The following is a 16423-nucleotide window of genomic DNA, read 5'->3' on the forward strand; positions in this document are numbered from 1 at the left end:
TCCGTCATCGTCGGAGTCGTCGCCGGAGTGGTCGTCGGAGTCGGTGTGGAACTCCGCCTCCGGTTGTGGAAGCTCGACGACGTCAGGGTGCAGCGATAACTCATCGGCGGTGACGGCAACCTCTGTCTCCATCTCCACGCCGTGCTCCGGTGCTTTAGCAGCCCCGGCGTCGCCACTCCCTCCAATGGGGCGCTTCGGCGGCATCCTCATACACTCACGGCTTTGAGGACTGAGAGCGGCGTCGAGGTTGCAAGCGGAGAGAGAGGATTGTGTGTGCGTAGCGAGGATGGGGGTGCGGCCGCTCGGGTGCACCATTAATATGGAGTAGTGGGAGTTGTGGGAGAGAGGCGGGCGGCGGTCAAACCGATGGCTCGCCTCCCCGTGATCCTACGCACCGGACTGCTGGCATGCCTACCAAAGTTTCACACAGCTACTCGCACGCCTCCCGATGAGACTGCACTGCGAGCACGCCTCCGTCAATTCACACACCTGCACGCACGCCTCCCCGTCTGCCTACGCGGCGGACTGCTCGCATGCGTCCCGTCAACTCATGCCTGCTCGCACGCCACACGGGTCGCGCGGCGGCACGTATATTGTTTTTCTATTTGGATGATTAGTGATGCCGCTTTATTGCTTAACCAAAGCATGGCACATATCCATTGTTGGTCTAACGCTCACGGTTCGAATAAATAATCAGTTTGGGATATTGGTTCCCAATTATTAATAATCTCCCGTCTGTAATTAGATAAAAATTACATCAAAACTGGTCTCGAATTTGACAAAAAAAGTACAATGCCACTTTGTATTGGTGTCCATATGACAACACGATAAGTTTCATGAACTTCAAATAAGTTTTGGATATACTAGAATTTAAAAATCAAGATTCTCAATGTTTGAAATTTGTTGCACGGGGAGCAAACATGCACCCAGTGAGACACATGTGTTTTTGCAATCCATTTAGGTGCACTGCCACGTGTGCATGTAGCTCAAATTTGATTTTTGCACATTATACCCATAGAAAGTCAATCAATGTACTAAAACGTCTTAATGATCTCTGTGAATTTTTTGAAACTAAAACGTCCCTCCTTTGGTAACATGTATGTTCACCGCGAGATAATCGGTGGATTCGCGGTGTGTGTGTGGATGTGTGCGTCTGGGGGTGGCGGGTGGCTCGCAGTACACAACGAGTTGTGAGCCACCGTGTGGGTTGGCCGTTTTGTTAGGCAGGCTGGTGCCACATCAGAGTCGTGAAATCATTATTTAAAACATTACACAACCCTTTCATACATAAATGTTTTGGCCACATGCAGTCGACACTCGATACTCGCGTGTGACGCTTTCTGTGGGCCCGCGAGGTCGTCGTCCATCACTTTGAAGAACAGCCGGCAGTGAGGTTAATTTGACCAGCAAGGTATAATCTTTTTTGTTTGTGTTATGGTGGTATATAGTACGCGTCGAAGAGGTGGGAGGGGACTAGCATATATACTATACGTATGCGTCCGTGAACAAGTACACCTCACTCGGTGTCGGGACTTTTTGGTTACCGAGGCACGTGCCACATCAAAATTGTGAAATTGGTTATTCAAACATCACACAACACCTTTTTGGGCCACATGCATATATATCCTAGCTAGGACACTCACGTGTGACGCTTCCATCTGTGGGCCCACGAGGCCATCGTCGATGCATGCATGCATGCATCACTTTGACCTACCTCGGGAGAGGTTAATTAGTTTCACCATCGATGAGGATTCTTTTGGGTTGTACATATATTACGGTAGGAGCATATAGTATGCGGTGAAGAGGGGGGAAGGGGATGTAGTACGCTTGATATGAACCTCGCTCTCTGTGGGTGCATGGTTTACGGTTTTTGAGGCATGTGGCACATCAAAGTTGTGCATTTTGGGTATTCAACATATAATATATGTTTTGTGCCCACATGCAAAGCGGTGGTGGTTGTCCTGTCGCACTCACTTAAGCGGTTTCAGCGATATCGATGCTTTCCATCTGTGGGCCTGCTTGGTCCATCACTTCTTTTTGCCTGACAACAAGAGAGGTTAATTTGACTTAGGAGGGGGTTATTATTTTTGCTCTGGGCTGACATGCATGATACACTTTGAGCACACACATATGCATGTGTACGCATGAATCCCTCCCATCGAGTCGAAGTGGCTAGTACAACGACACCATCATGAACCGATCTCGCTCTGTGTGGGGAGCTAGTGTACGATTTTTGACACACGCGCCAGATCAATGTTGTGTATTCAAACATGCATGCATGCATCACCTCCATACATATGCATGTAGTGGTTGCCTTCGAACGATACACTCCCTCGCATGGTTATCGGCGACAAGCCTATATATTCGTGGGCTCGCGTGGACATCCATGATCACCTTGACCAACAACAAGATAGGTTACCATGGCGGATTCTTCATTTGGTTAGTGTTATCGTAGTATAGGTCATGGTGAGATTCAGACCTAATTAAGTTTGAGCGCATATACTATGCACGCATGCATGCATATATGAATCCCCGTCGTTGGCTTGAAGTGTGGTGTAACATACATATGCATCGTCAACCTAACCCTCACTCAGTGTGGGGATTTCTAGTTCGAAATCACGGTGCCACATCAAAGTTGTTCATTGTTACTCAAAAACACACCTCTCCATACATATGTTTGGGCCACACGCATGCAGTGGTTGTCTTCGGGGACTAGCTACTTGCGTGATTATTGGCGAGCTAGCCCATCTCCGGGGTCGCATGGACGGACATCACTTTGACCAACAACAAGAGAGAGGTTGTACGACCAAGGTGGATTATTCTTGGTTCGTTTTACGATCCATCTTGGTGAGATATATGCCTCTCTGGCCCGCCGACTGAAAGTGTGTGGGGGGTACCTACATCGCACTTTGCTAGGTGAACCTCGGTTGGGGGGCATGCATTCATAGCTTAATTAGGATTCCCTTCGTGGCGACACGAGGGGGGGGGGGGCTGCTAGCTACTTCGCACTTTGCTAGGTGAACCTCGGTTGGGGGGAGGGGGCATGCTCATAGCTTAGGATTCCCTTCGTGCCGACACGAGGGGGGATGCTAGCTACTTCGCACTTTGCTAGGTGAACCTCAGTTGGGGGGGCATGTGCATTCATAGCTTAGGATTCCCTTCGTGCCGACACGAGGGAGGGGTGGCTGCTAGCTACTTCACACTTTGCTAGGGTGAACCTTGGTTGGGGGGGAGGGCATGCATTCATAGCTTAGCTAGGATTCCCTTTGTGCCGACACGAGGGAGGGGGGCTGCTAGCTACTTCGCACTTTGCTAGGTGAACCTCGGTTGGGGGGCATGCATTCATAGCTTAGGAATCCCTTCGTGCCGACACGAGGGAGGGGGTCTGCTAGCTCTACTTCACACTTTGCTAGGTGAACCTCGGTTGGGGGGCATGTATTCATAGCTTAGGATTCCCTTCGTGCCGACACGAGGGAGGGGGGCTTCTAGATACTTCGCACTTTGCTACGGTGAACCTCGGTTGGGGGGCATGCATTCATATATAGCTTAGGATTCCCTTCGTGCCGACACGAGGGAGGAGGGGGGCTGCTAGCTACTTCGCACTTTGCTAGGTGAACCTCGGTTGAGGGGGAGGGGCATGCATTCATATATAGCTTAGGATTCCCTTCGTGCCGACACGAGGGAGGAGGGGGCTGCTAGCTACGTACTTCGCACTTTGCTAGGTGATCCTCGGTTGAGGGGGAGGGGGCATGCATTCATAGGTAGGATTCCCTTCGTGCTGACACGAGAGGTGGGAGCAAGCAATACCGTGCGCTTTGCGAGAGAGCTGCCACATCGAAGTTGCATTTGGTATTTGAAAATCAAACCACCCTTTTGATACATAAATTTGGTCCACTTGCAAGTGTGTTCGTGTTCTGACCCTCTCCCGCTTCATTTTTCGCCAAATGTATGAACATTAGAAAAGTCAGATGACGCAACAGACACGGATCACTCAAACTAACCATGTGCCACGCTGGTGCACCTGTCACGCACACATCCGCATAGTACATTGGGCTCCACGAGGCTCCCCCTCTCAAAAATATCTGCCCGCTTCGAGGGTTTTTCTGTTTCATAACACGCGGTTGTTATCTCTGGACCGTGTCTGATGTTTCTTGTTCCCAATCCTGCCTGCATTGAAAATATCTGCCCGCCTCAAGGATTTTTATTTTTTTCATAACACACGGTTGTTATCTCCGGACCGTGTGCGATGCACTATCATCAAAATTTTCAATAGCCCGGCATTTCACTCCCGCGTTTGAGTCCCGTGTAGTAAAAAATTTAGTACCCGCGTCATTTCCTCAAACACCCCCCCCCTCCACACGCACACACCAAAACCTCCTCAGGCATGCACGCGCGCACACACACACCCTCCCTCGCTCGAAACCCTAGCAAAGTCCCCGCTGCCGCTGCCGCCCGCCGCCGCAAGGCCTCCATTGTCAACATCTGCCAGTTTGCCCGTGTAGTTTACCCACCGATATCCATACCCAGGCCACCCTGAGTTTCTTAGATGACGCCTGCCAAACGCCCCCTTTCCCATAGATCCCCATCCCCCACTCCAGAGCATCGCAGCCTAAGCCCGGCTACGCTTCCCGTGGAGCTCGAGGAGCGACTGGCCCAAAAGAGGTGTATAGCGGTCTCTTCGCCCAACGTCGCCGAGGAAGCTGATGACCACTACTGGCAGCAGGCACTCAAGCAGTGGGCTAGAGTATGCGGGCATGTCTCGTCCGCCGGCTACGACATTGAGGTCATCGACAGCGACGCCCTAAGGCGGGCTATGTCACAGGTTAAGTGGCCTACCCCCAACCCCTGGGGTTCAACCACCGTCGATCTCATCCATGGCCCCGCCGCTGATCTCCTCTGGCTCACTGTCAACAATTTGCCATTCTACATCGCCATCGAGCCCCTTTTGTCATTTCTGAAGGACACGTTCTGTGATGCTGGCTTGGGATCCACAGCTTCCAAGTCAGACCTCATCGACAGCGACCACGAGGAGGGCACCCTCTCCGGCTCTTCCAAGGGGAAAGAGCCCATCTGCTCTTCCAAGGGGAAAGCGCCCGTCTGCGATATCAGGGAGGGCACCCTACAACCGTGCTCTTCCAAGGGGAAGGAGCCCATCTGCGACAACATGGAGCGCATCCAGGGTTCATGCTCTTCCCACGGGAACGAGCCCATCTGTGACAAGTGAGGAAACCCATGATTTGCTTATTTCAGTTGTTCACAATGTGATGCTCTATATGTGCAATTATTTACTGTGCAGTACATTTCATCAATCCAGTTTTAAACACACCGGTAGGAATGCATATATTTGCTTGCTGTTAAGTCTGTTATAGCTAGCATATGCCTCTTTTAAAGTTTTTGATTGTTCGGTTGTTTGTAGTTAGCATATGTTCAGTTTCAAATGCTATCTTTGGTTGTTCGTAGTATGCCTTGTTTATTCCAGTTATTCACAACGTGATGTTCTATATGTGCAAGTATGAACTGTGCAGTTCAATTTCATCAGTACCAGTTTCAACAATACCACTATGAATGACTACATTTGGTTGCTGCATCTTGTAGTTAACACGCCTTTCCATTTTTATTTAACCATAACCAGTGTACTTAGACCGGCATAATACCAGTTTGAATGACCATGTTTGCTTGTTGTTAAATGTTAGGCCTGTTGCAGTTAGCACACCTTTCCACTTGTTTTGCTTTACTAGCGTGCTTAAACCTACACACTGAAGCTATCTTTTGGAGATTATTTTGTCTGCCATGTGTAATTTTGGTTGATGTTTAGCCTGTTGTGCTTAACATGCTTCTTGATGTACCTACACGGGACAATTTTGGGAACGACTGCTATTTTCCATCGAGGTTAGTTTCATCCCATGGCTTATATCTGCTCACTGTTTAGGATATCCGTAGCTGGTACCATATAGGCCGGCGGCTGATAAGGGACTAATCGGTGAATCGGACTTTTAACTGAATATATCTGCAACCCATTTTTCCTTAGGTTAACTAGGGCCATATGTAATATATCTGAGGCTACATAGCAACATGCACTGTACTTAATGTCTAAATATGCAATCCTAGGCTACATAGCAACAAGGAAGAGTGTTACAATAATGTTCTAATGATGTCTAGATATACGTAGAAGAGCCACAGCAGCAACAGCAACAACACATCCCTGTTTAGATACTCAACTTAGCTAGAGGTTTGAGTTAGTTTCTAGCTCATTACTAACCCTGAACTAACTCCATCCAAAGAGTTGTTTGGATGGCAGGGTTAGATTGACAATAAATGCACTAGGAGAACTAGCTCCAATTAGCACCTCTTGGGTTGGATACTATTTTTTGGGGTGGGTTATAGATGCAACTAGCTCAAACTAGCCCTCATGTTTAGATATACTTTAGGGCTATTTGAGCCTGAACTAGCCCAAACTAACTGTAACCCGTGGATACAGCAGCAGATAATTTGTAAGAACGAACTAAACTCCTTCCGGTCCATAATATAAGATGTTAATTCATCTAATATGTGAGTATATTGGATGTTATAAGATACTCCCTCCGTTCCTAAATATTTGTCTTTTTAGAGATTTCAAATGGACTACCACATACGGATGTACATAGACATATTATAAAAGAGTGTTGTACTACATCATTGTGCCATTGCTGTTTAGCTTCTAATATTAACTTGGTGCTTTTAGGTACATATGTCATTGGTAAAGATCCGCGTTTTGACCCTTTCTGCGTATGGGGCAATGAGATATCAATGAACCAGCATCAAGTGAGGAAGTTGATAAAGATTGTTAGTAAAATGGGTCCAAAGATGGCAATTAAAATATTTGTTTACACTTTATCCAAGGCAACAGCGAACTGCGGGATGGTAAGTAAGAACTCTGCAGCCTTATTTTTACTGCCCCTAATGAGTTGTGTTAGATGACAATGTCTGAAATCTTATTCCTTTGCAGTGGTTGCCAAAGCAGTTTACTCAAGATTACCTCTCAAACTACATGATTGGTGGGCATGCAAAGGTTAAAGTATTTCTACCAGAACACGATGATTATCTTGATGTTTTCATGAAGACCGTGAAGGATGGGTGGTCGGCCATCACAAGGGGTTGGACTAGAGTCGTGCGTGCCTTCTGCATGGAGGAGGGCAAATATGGGCATTCCGCTTCACCTTGTTCAGCAACCAGAATATATTTCGCCTCTTTCTTTACCGTCTTTAATAGTACAAGTATACAACTGTGGTTCATCATTCTTTATTTGGTTCTTATGTAATTCTTGAACATATGTACCTATGAATCGAATAATGCATTGGTTGTTTAAACCTAATGGATATGAATAAAGTTGTAGCATACATTCAAATTCATATCCAAATCCGGTACAATTTGGAAAAGCAGCAATTAAATTACGGTGAAATTATGCTCTCCAGGTTGTTACGGCACACACGGTTGGTAAAACACAAACGTTTGCGATATGCACCATAATCCGAGACGGTTCACAGAGAGGAAACATGTGCAAGCATGCACACAGTTGCCGTTTGCAAAGCGTGTGCGATGTCAGACAATATCACAAATGGTGGAGGCAAACTAAACGTTTGTGTTAGTTGCCTTATCATACACGATTCGCAACCATGAACTATTTTCTGATGAAGTATGCATCATAAACATTGCACCACAGAATAGCGTGTGCAATAGTTGTCGTGTACGACGATGTTACGACGGTCTGACATTTCGTAATCCTGTCCGACACTCGTACGACGATTAGCTAATCTTCTTAACGGTGAACCGTTTGTGATGGGCCGCGATCATACACGTTCTATAATAGTGAACCGTTTGTGATGGGCCGTGCATCGTAAACGTAGCACCACAGAATACCGACTGCGATGGCAATGCGAGCAAAAATGAGTAGGAGTACTGTAGGGGCCCTATCCCCGACGGTTTCTGGGTCGTGTGGGAAGGACCTCCCTATCGCCCACACTCACTTGGCGACGGTTCCAAATGCCGTCGCGGAAAGGGATTTTAAACCGTTTGTTTAGGACCGACGTGCACCAGTGTACATCTCATCAAAATATCGAACGAATACCAAATTCACATGACTACTTATAGCAAGACTTCTCCCATGTCCTCAGGAACAAACGTAACTACTCACAAATCATATTCATGTTCATAATCAGAGGGGTATTAATATGCATAAAGGATTTAAACATATGATGTTCCACCAAATAAACCAACTAGCATCAACTACAAGGAGTAATCAACACTACTAGCAATCCACAGCTACCAATCTGAGGTTTTGGGACAAAGATTGGATACAAGAGATGAACTAGGGTTTGAGAGGAGATGGTGCTGGTGAAGATGTTGATGGAGATTGACCCCCTCCCGATGAGAGGATCGATGGTGATGACAATGGTGATGATTTCCCCCTCCCGGAGGGATGTTTCCCCAACAGAACAGCTCCGCCGGAGCCCTAGATTGGTTTCGCCAGGTTCCGCCTCGTAGCGGCGGTGCTTCGTCCCGAAAGCTTCCCTCTGGTTCTTTCTTCGCCCAGTATTTTTTATATATTCCAAAATGTGCCTCCGTGAAGTTTCAGGACTTTTGGAGTTGTGCAGAATAGGTCTCTAATATTTGCTCCTTTTCCAGCCCAGAATTCCAGCTGCCGGCATTCTCCCTCTTCATGTAAACCTTGTAAAATAAGAGAGAAAGGGCATAAGTATTGTGACATAATGTGTAGTAACACCCCATAATGCAATAAATATCAATATAAAAGCATGATGCAAAATGGACGTATCAACTACCCCAAGCTTAGACCTCGCTTGTCCTCAAGCAGAAGCCGATAACAAAAAATAAGTCCACAGGTTTAGAGATAGAGGTGTCGATAAAATAAATTACGGACATGAGGGCATCATGATCATTCTTATAACAGCAACATATATATATTGTCATATGATTTCTTATGCTCAAGTAACAATGTAGTCACAATGTCAAGTATGAATCAGAAACTTCATTGAAAACTAACAAACTATAATCTTGGTCGTTGAGGCAATTGCAATTTATCATAACATAAGAAAGAGTCAATATAAGAGCTTTTCAGCAAGTCCACATACTCAACTATCATTTAGTCTTTCACAATTGCTAACACTCACGCAATACTTATGGGTATGGAGTTTTAATCGGACACTGAGAAAGATAGGGGCTTATAGTGTTGCCTCCCAACCTTTTACCTCAAGGGTAATGTCAACAATAAGAGTTTATGATAACTTACATCCAATTGGATATATATATCAGGATCTTTCCAACACAATGTGCTTGCCAAAGGATAAAATGTAAAAAGGAAAGGTGAAGATCACCATGACTCTTACATAAGGCATAAGACAAGAATAAAAGATAGGCCCTTCGCAGAGGGAAGCAGAGGTTGTCATGTGCTTTTATGGTTGGATGCATGAAATCTTAATGCAAAAGAACGTCACTTTATATTGCCACTTGTGATATGGACCTTTATTATGCAGTCCGTCTCTTTTATTCCTTCCACGTCACAAGATCGTATAAAGCTTATTTTCTCCACACTAATGAATCATACATATTTAGAGAGCAATTTTTATTGCATGCAACCATGACAACTTACTTGAAGGATCTTACTCAATCCATAGGTAGATATGGTGGACTCTCATGGCAAAACCGGGTTTAAGGATATTTGGAAGCACAAGCAGTATCTCTACTTGGTGCAAAGAATTTGACTAGCATAAGGGGGAAAGGCAAGCTCATCATGTTGGATGATCCATGACAATATACTTTATTTCAGATATAAGAAAACATAACCCATTACGTTGTCTTCCTTGTCCAACATCAACTTTTTAGTATGTCATATTTTAATGAGTGCTCACAATCATAAAAGATGTCCAAGATAGTATATTTATATGTGAGACCCTCTCTTTCTTTATTACTTCCTATTAATTGCAACGATGACCAAAACTATGTTTGTCAACTCTCAACAACTTTTATTCATCATACTCTTTATATGTGAAGTCATTACTCTCCATAAGATCAATACGATCTCTCTAATTCTTTTTACTCTTTCTCTTCTCTTTTATTTTTATTCCCTCAAGATCATAGCAAGATAATCCAGCCCTTGACTCAAAACTAATATTTATTATATAGCTCACGGACTCGATTACATAGAAGAATCATAAAGCAAAACTCAAAACTAGATCATACTAAAACTTTATACTACTAGATCAAAATATTACTAAAAGGATCGAACTAAGAAAAACGGTAAAGATAGGAGTGTGATGGTGATACGATACCGGGTCACCTCCCCCAAGCTTGGCAGTTGCCAAGGGGAGTGCCCATACCCATGTATTTATGTATCCTTCTTCGGAGGTGAAGAGGATGGTGATGATTAAGTAGTGTCGCACATCGAGCGTAGGAGATCCTCCAATTTACGGATAATGCACTTAAGTGCGGTGATATGCTCCTTCAACAAAATATTTTCATGTGTAAGATACTTGTTTTGTATGCGAGCTAACTCAATCATCCAAAAGCTTCAATCTCAGTTGGGGTAAGAAGGTTGTAATGAGGTTGAAGGATGTCTTCTTATGCTGCTGCCGGAGCTTGATCCTACGTGGCCTTCTTGATCCTATCATCCTTGTTGATCTCCCTGGGTTCTTCTCTCTTCAGCTCTATCTTCATTAGCCAAGCATCGTTGCCCTCATTGTTGGAGGAGGGGGACGACATGATGCCTGGCCTTGACAACTCTGGCAGAAAACAGCTCGAAGCAAAAACAGAGGATATTTGCGTGGTACGATGGTCAAAACCTTCGGGAGATTATATAATGAATTTTTACCGACCAAAAGAAGTATCGTGCAAGAAAACGGAGTCCGGAGGGCACACGAGGTTCCCACGAGGCAGGGGGCGCGCCCAGGGGGGTAGGGCGCGCCCTCCACCCTCGTGGATGCCTCGTGTCCTCTTCGGACTACTACTTATTTTCCTATTTTCTTAAATATTCCAAAATGGAGAAAAATTACTATTAGAACTGTTTTGGAGTGGGTTTACTTACCGTACCACATACCTATTCCTTTTCAGAGTCTGAAACATTCTGGAAAGTGTCCCTTATGTATTCCTCTGGGGTTACGGTTTCAATAACATTAGTTTCAACATTTATTGGATTACCTGATATATAATGTTTGATTCTTTGACCGTTCACCACCTTCGGATTTGTGCCCTCGAAGTTGTTGATTTTTATGGCACCAGAATGATAGACCTCCTCGATAATGTAAGGACCTTCCCATTTAGAGAGGAGTTTTCCTGCAAAAAATCTTAAACGAGAGTTGTATAGCAAAACATAATCACCTACGTTAAACTCACGCTTTTGTATCCTTTTGTCATGCCATCTTTTAACTTTTTCTTTAAACAGTTTGGCATTCTCATAGGCATGGGTTCTCTACTCATCAAATGAGCTAATGTGAAATAGCCTCTTCTCACCGGCAAGTTTGAAATCATAATTGAGCTCTTTAATGGCCCAATATGCCTTATGTTCTAGTTCGAGAGGTAAGTGACATGCTTTTCCATAAACCATTTTATACGGAGACATACCCATGGGATTTTTATATGCAGTTCTATAGGCCCATAATGCATCATCAAGTTTCTTGGACCAATTCTTTCTAGATCTATTAACAGTCTTTTGCAAAATTAATTTAATCTCTCTATTACTCAATTCTACTTGTCCACTAGACTGTTGGTGGTATGGAGATGCAATTCTATGATTAACATCATACTTAGCAAGCATTTTACAAAACGCACCATGAATAAAATGTGAAACACCATCAGTCATTAAATATCTAGGGACTCCAAACCTCGGAAAAATAACTTCTTTAAGCATCTTAATAGAGGTGTTATGATCAGCACTACTAGTTGGAATAGCTTCTACCCACTTAGTAACGTAATCAACAGCAACTAAAATATGTGTATACACATTAGAGGAAGGAAACAGTCCCATATAATCAAAGCCCCAAACATCAAATGGTTCAATAACAAGTGAATAATTCATAGGCATTTCTTGACGTCTACTAATATTACCAATTCTTTGACATTCATCACAAGACAAGACAAACTTACGGGCATCCTTGAAGGGAGTAGGCCAATAAAAACCGGATTGCAATACCTTATGTGCAGTTCTATCTCCAGCGTGGTGTCCTCCATATGCCTCGGAGTGACACTTACGTAGGATCTGTTCCTGTTCATGCTCACGTACACAACGTCTAATGATACCATCTACTCCTTCTTTTTAAAGGTGTGGGTCATCCCAGAAGTAATGTCTTAAATCATAGAAAAACTTTTTCTTTTGCTGGTAAGTGAAACTAGGTGGTATAAATTTAGCAACAATGTAATTAGCATAATCAGCATACCATGGAGCAGTACGAGAAGCATTTATAACAGCTAATTGTTCATCAGGAAAGCTATCATCAATAGGTAGTGGGCCATCAAGAACATTCTCTAACTTAGACAAGTTATCTGCAACTGGGTTCTCAGCTCCCTTTCTATCAATAATATGCAAATCAAATTCTTGTAGTAGGAGAACCCATCTAATAAGTCTAGGTTTAGCATCTTTCTTTTCCATAAGATATTTAATAGCAGCATGATCAGTGTGAACATTTACTGTAGAATCAACAATATAAGATTTGAACTTATCACAAGCAAATACAACTGCTAAAAATTCCTTTTCAGTAGTAGCATAATTTCTCTGGGAACTGTCTAGAGTTTTACTAGCATATTGAATAACATTTAATTTCTTATCAACTCTTTTTCCTAGAATAGCACCTACAGCATAATCACTGGCATCACACATAATTTCAAAAGGTAAATTCCAATCAGGTGGCTGAACAATAGGTGCAGAAATCAAAGCTTTCTTAAGTATTTCAAATGCTTCTACACAATCATCATGAAAGACAAAAGGAATATCTTTTTGTAAGAGATTAGTCAGAGGCCTAGAAATTTTTTAGAAGTCTTTAATGAACCTCCTATAAAAACCGGCATGACCAAGGAAACTTCTTATACCTTTAATGTCCTTAGGACATGGCATCTTTTCAATAGCATCAACTTTAGCTTTATCAACTTGAATACCTCTTTCAGAAATTTTATGCCCCAAGACAATACCTTCATTAACCATAAAGTGGCACTTCTCCCAATTCAAACAAGATTAGTTTCTTCACATCTCTGCAAAACTCGATCAAGGTTGCTTAAGTAATCATCAAAAGAAGTTCCATAAACGGAGAAATCATCCATGAAAACCTCAACAATCTTTTCACAAAAGTCAGAGAATATAGCAGCCATACATCTTTGAAAGGTAGCAGGTGCATTGCATAAACCAAAAGGCATACGTCTATAAGCAAAGGTACCGAAAGGGCAAGTAAAAGTGGTCTTTTCTTGATCCTCTTTTGATACAGGAATTTGGGAGAAACCAGAATAACCGTCTAGAAAGCAAAAATGTGTGTGTTTGGATAATCTTTCTAGCATTTGATCAATAAAAGGTAAAGGGTAATGATCCTTTTTGGTAGCTTTATTTAGTTTGCGGAAATCAATTACCATTCTATAACCTGTAACAGTTCTTTGTGGGATCAATTCATCTTTATCATTAGGAACAACAGTAATACATCCCTTCTTAGGGACACAATGGGCAGGACTTACCCACTGACTATCCGCAACGGGATAAATTATACCTGCCTCCAGAAGCTTTAGTATTTCTTTTCTTACCACTTCTTTCATCTTAGGATTTAACCGTCGTTGGTGATCAACAACCGGTTTAGCATATTTCTCCAATTTTATTTTGTGCTGGCATAGAGTGGGACTAATGCCCTTAAGATCATCAAGAGTATATCCAATAGCAGCACGGTGCTTCTTCAGAGTTTTCAATAATTTCTCTTCTTCCTGCTCTGAAAGTTTAGCACTAATAATAACAGGATATATCTTCTTTTCATCAAGATAAGCATACTTAAGAGTATTAGGTAATGGTTTAAGCTCAAACACGGGATCACCCTTGGGTGGAGGACGATCCCCTAGAATTTCAACAGGAAAGTTGTCTTTCAAAATAGGTCCCTGTTTAAAGAATACTTCATTATTTCCCTTCTTTCATTCATAAACATATCATTTTCATGATCTAGCAAATATTGTTCTAAAGGATCATTAGGAGGCACGGCAATAGAATCAAGACCAATAATTTCATCTTTACTAGTCAATTCTTTATCATGGGGTTGTCTACAAAATTTAGCAAAATTAAAATCATGAGACATATCCCCTAAACCAACAGAAACAATATCCTTTTCGCAGTCTATCCTAGCATTAACAGTATTCAAGAAGGGTCTACCAAATATAATGGGACAAAAGTCATCTTGTGGGGATCCAAGTACAAGAAAATCAGTAGGATATTTAATTTTCCCACACAAGACTTCAACATCTCTAACAATCCCAACCGATGAGATAGTATCTCTATTGGCAAGCTTAATAGTAACATCAATATTTTCTAACTCAGCAGGTGCAATATCATGCATAATTTCTTTGTATAAAGAATAAGGTATTGCACCGACACTAGCACCCATATCACATAAACCATGATAGCAATGTTATCCTATTTTAACAGAAATAACAGGGATGCCTACAACAGGTCTATGTCTTTTTAGTATCGGGTCTAGCTATTCTAGAACCTTCATCACAGAGGTAAATAACATGTCCATCAATATTATCAACCAAGAGATCTTTAACCATAGCAATACTAGGTTCAACTTTAATTTGCTCAGAGGGTTTGGGTGTTCTAATATTACATTTGTTGACCATGGTTGAAGCTTTAGCATGATCCTTTATTCTAACAGGGAAAGGTGGTTTCTCAATATAAGCAGTAGGAACAATAGGATCAAAATTATAAGTGATAGTCTTTTCTTCAAATTTAATAGGTGTAGCTACTTTTACTTCAATGGGAGGATAATATTTAAACCACTTCTCCTTAGGGAGATCAACATGAGTAGCAAATGATTCACAGAAAGAAGCTACTATCTCAGAGTCAAGTCCATATTTAGTGCTAAATACACGGAAAACATCGGTATCCATAAAAGATTTAACACAATAAAACTTAGGTGTTATACCTGACTCCTTACCTTCGTCGAGTTCCCAATCTTCAGAGTTATGTTTAATTCTTTCCAATAAATCCCATCTGAATTCAATAGTCTTCATCATAAAAGAACCAGTACAAGAAGTATCAAGCATGGAGCGATTATTGAGAGAAAGCCGAGCGTAAAATTTTTTAATAATAATTTCTCTTGAGAGATCATGATTGGGGCATGAATATAACATTGACTTAAGCCTCCCTGTGACGCCCCCGATTCGACCGTACACTAATCATACACGCAAATGTGTACGATCAAGATCAGGGACTCACGGGAAGATATCACAACACAAATCAAAATAATACAAGCTTCATATTACAAGCCAGGGGCCTCGAGGGCTCGAATACAAGCTCGATACACAAGAGTCAGTGGAAGTAACAATATCTGAGTACAGAAATAAGTTAGACAAGACTGCCTTAAGAAGGCAAGCATAAAAGAAGCAACGATCGAAGAGGCAAGGCCTCCTGCCTGGGACCTCCTAACTACTCCTAGTCGTCGGCGGTCTCCACGTAGTAGCATCCGTCGGCGGTGGCATCTAGCTCCAAGGATCCACCATCTGGTTGCATCAACCGGAAAGAAGAAGGAAGGGGGAAAAGGGGGTAGCAAAGCAACCGTGAGTACTCATCCAAAGTACTCGCAAGCATCAGATCTACACTAAGTATGCATTGGTATCAAATGGAAGGGCTGTATCTGTGGACTGAACTGCGGAATGCCATAATAGAGGGGAAGGCCTAGCCTATCAAGACTAGCATCTTCAAGCAGCTCCAAGCATCTTGCAGCATGTAGAAGAGTAAAGAATAGCAGTTTATATTTAACAAACATGTAGCAATAATGCCCAGAGATCCTTCCTCGACTCCCTGCGAGAAAGCAATCCCGGAGCCACATATCTCAAGTATCCATTTCTAGTTATAATAGATCAGGATATAAGTCTGAACGTCCGTTACCGTGGACACGGTATTCGAATATATGTCTTCCCTGCAGGGGTGCACCACGTTTTCCAACACGCTTGATTACTCTGGTCGGACACACTTTTCTGGGTCAATGCCCGGCCTCAGAAGATCAACACGTCGTAGCCCTACCTAGGCTCAGTAGAGAGGTCCCCGCCGGTCTGCATCCTAAGCACTCCGGGGTCTGGGCCCATCGCCCGTTGCACTCCGGGTCGTTACGTGCAGGGCGGGTCCAGGCTCCACCTCTACATGGATGGTGCCGGCCCAGCCGTGCCGCAATGCTGAACTGGACATCTGACAAAGCTT

Source organism: Triticum aestivum, chromosome 4D, assembly GCF_018294505.1.
Source record: "Triticum aestivum cultivar Chinese Spring chromosome 4D, IWGSC CS RefSeq v2.1, whole genome shotgun sequence".
In the NCBI taxonomy this organism is placed as follows: Eukaryota; Viridiplantae; Streptophyta; class Magnoliopsida; order Poales; family Poaceae; genus Triticum; species Triticum aestivum.